Source organism: Rana temporaria, chromosome 2, assembly GCF_905171775.1.
Source record: "Rana temporaria chromosome 2, aRanTem1.1, whole genome shotgun sequence".
In the NCBI taxonomy this organism is placed as follows: domain Eukaryota; kingdom Metazoa; phylum Chordata; class Amphibia; order Anura; family Ranidae; genus Rana; species Rana temporaria.
Window position 1 is genome coordinate 435427526 of NC_053490.1, and position 4773 is coordinate 435432298.

The 4773-nt window shown below is 41.6% G+C and overlaps 1 long non-coding RNA gene across 1 annotated transcript; it reads right to left on the reverse strand.

The window, feature by feature from the left end:
• Positions 1 to 767: 767 nt before the first annotated feature.
• Positions 768 to 4402, reverse strand: LOC120927586. The gene is made up of 2 exons (XR_005747099.1): positions 2591 to 4402; positions 768 to 1846 (listed from the first exon to the last, which is right to left on the reverse strand). It is a non-coding gene; the product is annotated as an uncharacterized LOC120927586 (long non-coding RNA).
• Between the last annotated feature and the right edge of the window lie 371 nt (positions 4403 to 4773).

Consider the following 4773-nt stretch of genomic DNA (forward strand, 5'->3'; position numbering starts at 1 on the left):
AAATATTGGTGATTGTAGCACTGTGTATTCTATTGGAATTAATAGAATTTTATTTTATTTTTTTCCAAATAATGTGTCTTGTACACCTCTCAGAGAGATCAGGAAGGGGACCTGCTGAGATCTGGCAAAATTCTCAATATGCAAATGAACTCTCCTGGTAAACACAACAAGCAGTAAAATGAATTGACTGTGGCAAAATTAAAGGGGTTGTAAAGGAATTTTTTTTTTCATAATAAGCATCCTTTACCTGCAGACATTCCTCTTTTCACTTCCTCATTGTTCGTTTTTGCTCAGAAGTTGCTCTATTTCTTCTCTGTTCTGTTCACTTCCTGCTTGTCTGATTTTACTGACCACCGCAGTTAAGCCTCCCATCACGGTGGTCAGTAAAATCAGACAAGCAGGAAGCTTGGGAACTACATCTGTGTGGCAGGACGCTCTCTACGTGTTAGAGACTTCAAGGAGGTGTGAATTACTGGGCGTGCCGCAATTCATACTGGGAAATGTAGTTCTTACATGAACGAGCGATGCAAACCAGGAAGTGAATGAGAGAACAGAAACTAGAATGCCGGCGGTGATATAGATGAAGACATTTTATAGGTATTTACTAGTTTTTTAACAGAATCATTACACTATTCTGTATGTCTACCTTGCAGACATTAATATTAGGCAAAACATTTTTTTCCTTTACAACTCCTTTAAGGAATGGAAATATGTGAAGTTCAGCATCCCAGCATCTTTTGGATTTTTTTCCTTATTGTGCTGTGGTCTTTTCATGAGGTGCACAGGATGGGAGAGCAACACAGACATGCTGCAGGTTTAAATTGTTTTACATTTTCCTTTCACACAGCCAGTGAATGATGTAAAAAAGGTGATTGATTTTTGTTTTTACCATGCTTTGACCACCCCATGTAAGTGAATGGGGCCATGCTGCAACCCCCAGCTAATGCTAAATTGACATTCCATAAAAAAAATAAAAAAAAAGGCAAAAAAATAACAGGCATCAGAAGGTGGCAGCATCACCTCCTTAATGCCTAAAAAAACTTTCACCATCCACAGTTGATCGCTTTTCAGGGTAGTGGGAAATACCGCCACTAATGTGAAAGGAGCCAAAGCGCCATGTGGACCCCTGAAATAGTGAGTATTTGGACACAGCAGGACTTTTATTTCTTTTTAAACTGCATTGGGATTGTATATAGCTTGTTTCTTTAACAAACTGTTTTTAGCGTGTGAACACTTATTTTGCTATGGCTGCTGCTTGTGTATATTTATAATTTTAGTCGTGTATTTATACCCGGTGTGGTTAGCGCATTAGTAACTCCCATTACAAATATGTCTGAACACTGCCTATTGAGTACTTATTTAATATCTTTTTTTTGTTTTTTGTGAACTATTGTAGCCTTGTAACTTACCAACTTGTTTATTGGCACTGTTGTACTTTACCAATAGATCATGCAGTTTATGTCTGTTTCTATAGAGCCTGTACATATTATGTGTCCTCCATCATCATACTTGCCTGTAGCACCTGAGGAATAATAATAACAAAGATATGGAAATCTTATTTGTCACTGATAGTATATATTTTTTTGTTTCAATAAATATGAAACTTATTAACTTCAGGACTGTGGCTGTATTTATGTATTGTATTGTATAACTTGAATGTAATGTCTCTTATTCTCTCCCAGGCAGGAAATCATCTTCTGTGTTGTGGGATGAAGCCATTATTAACAAGTCAGGCATGAAATCACAGTGTACTTATTTATTGTTGTTAGAGATGAGATATTGCTCCAGAAAGTTAAACGCAGGGAACAGCTTTTTTTGCAGCCTCTGCATGTAAAGAATCCTGGATCTACAATAAAAAGAAATTCAATGAGTTAAGCATGTAGGTAAGTATCTTACTATTAGAAGTGCACCCATCTGAAAAATGTGATATATCAGCAAGCTATGCCTCAATAAGGATAGGTTGGGCTTTAAAGGACAAGTTCAGGTTTGCTGCCTTAAAACGGAGCTCTACCCTAATTTCGACATTAGCCTAATCACATTACTGACTGTAAATAATGTTAAAACGGATGTTTTTAATTTTTATATATGAGCAGTACCTTTTATTTCACGGCTTTCCTGTCTGCACAACTGCGGGTATTTTTCGGGTATTAAGTCACTTCCCGTACCACGCAGTGTGCTCTGGGAACTTCTCTCATAGCTCACAGTATTCAGTGCGGAGCTTGCATAGCAAAGATCGCGTGATTTACGAAACCGGAAGTGGCGTGTAAAATAAACAAAGGAACGAGAGAGGACCGAAACACGGAAGTGCCTGCTTGTGGGCCTCTAATGCCCACAGTTAAAATGGGAACGGCGCGACGAGCGGAATATAAATGAAGATTGCACACAGAATGGCACAGCAGAGGACGTGGGACACCAAACTAGTGAGTTTATTTATTGAATGCCATTAACCATTACACCAACAAAAAACAAAAAAAAAACTTTTAGGCATGGGAGATCCGCTTTAAACTAATGCCAACCCACCTCCCCAAGCCCTCAAAAACGAAACTGGACTACCTTACCCATCCCCAACTTATCCCAAACTCTAACTTACCTCTGTTGTACTGCCATGGCCTGACTACATTTTCCATGTGTGCAGTTCAAAGGTTGGCAACCTGTAGAGGGAAACTTCTGTGAAGTTGATGCCACTGACATGTAATGTTAAATTAACTGCCATAACTACATTTCCCTGTAAACACTGAGTTTAATCAGCATATGTGGTAGAAAGGTGGCCTGCTATTCCCCAGCTGTCTCAGAGGGGTCCCACAGCACACATGACCACTGTGTTCTTCTTGAGGCTTGTACAACCAGCATCCCTTTGGGGTTATCAAAATTCTCTTGGGTTGACACCCAATGTGGACCACAAAAGTCTGCTGGGTATACAATTCTAGAGGAGCCTCAAGTAGATGACAGTGGTGATAAGCACGTTGGGGCTCCTCTTAGACAACTGTGAAATAGGCAGTCCACATTTCCACACCATGTAACAATTAAAAGGAGAAGTATGGCCAAAGCTTTTTTGGCTGTACTCCTCTTATGGATCTCCTATGGATCAAGCAGTTTGTTCGGCACTCCTGTGACACGCTAAAGCACGCTGACGGCTAATGTCACTCAGCTGGTCCAGGCTCAGGAAAGATCCTGACCATATGGATGGAATTCACCCAGATGCCTATACCGGCATCTGGCTCAGGCTCTCAGCAATCCGCTGAGCCTGTAAGGGTAGAACAGAGAGCCTGTGACTTTGCAGTAGGAGATATTCACTTCCAGTTTGTCAAACTGCTACTTGGCCATTCCTTGCACCTCTTCTTGCCTTTTTAAGTACTCGGCATCCAAGTTACAGGTTATCTAGATTACCTTCTTCTGAAGGACTCATCTCTCTTCCATCTATCTGCAAATGTTCACAGTGTTCATTAATTGGGTGATCAGCTTCCAAAAATCTGCACTCCGACCTTCTCTTTGCCTGGAATACTTGGGCATTATTCTAGACACAGCTCAAGCAAAAATCTTTCTTTCAGAGAAATAACTTCTCTCTCTCAAAACCCATACTTGGGGCCAGGGATCAAAGAGGCATCCCCTGTAAGATTCTCCATGAGAGTTGTGGGTCACATAATAGCCTTCTTCAAGGCTGTCCCATTTCACCTAATTTCCTTAATAGCTCCCCAATACAACAGCTGGTTGGCATGGAACAAGCATGCTCCTCTTTCTTCTATCCACGCATACTCCATATTCAGTCAAGCAAGGAATTGCCAAGCTTGGTGTATTGCCAACCCACCCTTGACAATTGTAAATTAATTTCTGTCATAACACTGAAAGGTAATACCGACAGATGCCAGTCTTTCAGGGTGGGGAAAAGTGTTTCAATCCCTCACAGATCAGGGTTCCTGGTCACCAGAGGAAGTCCATCTCCCCATCAACACCCTGGAGCTCAGGGTGATAAGGTCGGATCTGTACTGCTGGACCCCCCTTCTTCAAGGGCATCCAATCAGGGTGCAATAAGACAATACTGCAACTGTGGCCTACCTCAATCACCTTGAAGGAAGTTCACTGCCTGCCCCTTCACCCTGACATCTTGAGTCTGATATGTCAGAGATGGGGTACCCAATGTGTGTATATTCTGGCTTCCGATTTCTTCAACAAGTTACCTCTATTTTTGGCCAAGACAAAGGATCCTCATTGGATGCTTTTATAGTTCCCAGCGTCTATGAATACTTAGCTTGTGTCCTGTAACGTACAATTAAGATAATAGAAATTTTGACCTACCTGTAAACTCTATGACACAGGACACCCTCCCCTCTACTACTGTGTTACTCTGCATTGCTTGCTACAAAACTGAGAACTCCCAAAGTAGGGAAGGGTTCTGGGGGGGGGGGGGGTGGGGGGGGGAATGGTGTGTGTTCCCAAAACCAGCCAGCATTTAATCACCTGAAGGAAGCCTATAACCCAGTAGGTAGTACAAACTGTGTACTCTACTATACCTCATATGTCCACTCACCATTGTCTTTCACTGCTACTGCTTTGCGCTACTATCTTCCCACAGAAATAATAAATAAATAAAACACATTCCCAGAGCATTAGGGTGCTCCTTCAATGCACTTTTAACTGACTACAGTGACAGGAAAGTATACAAACCCCCCCCCCCCCCCAAATGCCTTATAAATCACTTTGCATATTTTGTGCTAGGCAGGGTAAACTGTAATCAAAATGACACTGCTCCACTTCTGGTTCACTCAGGTTACTGAA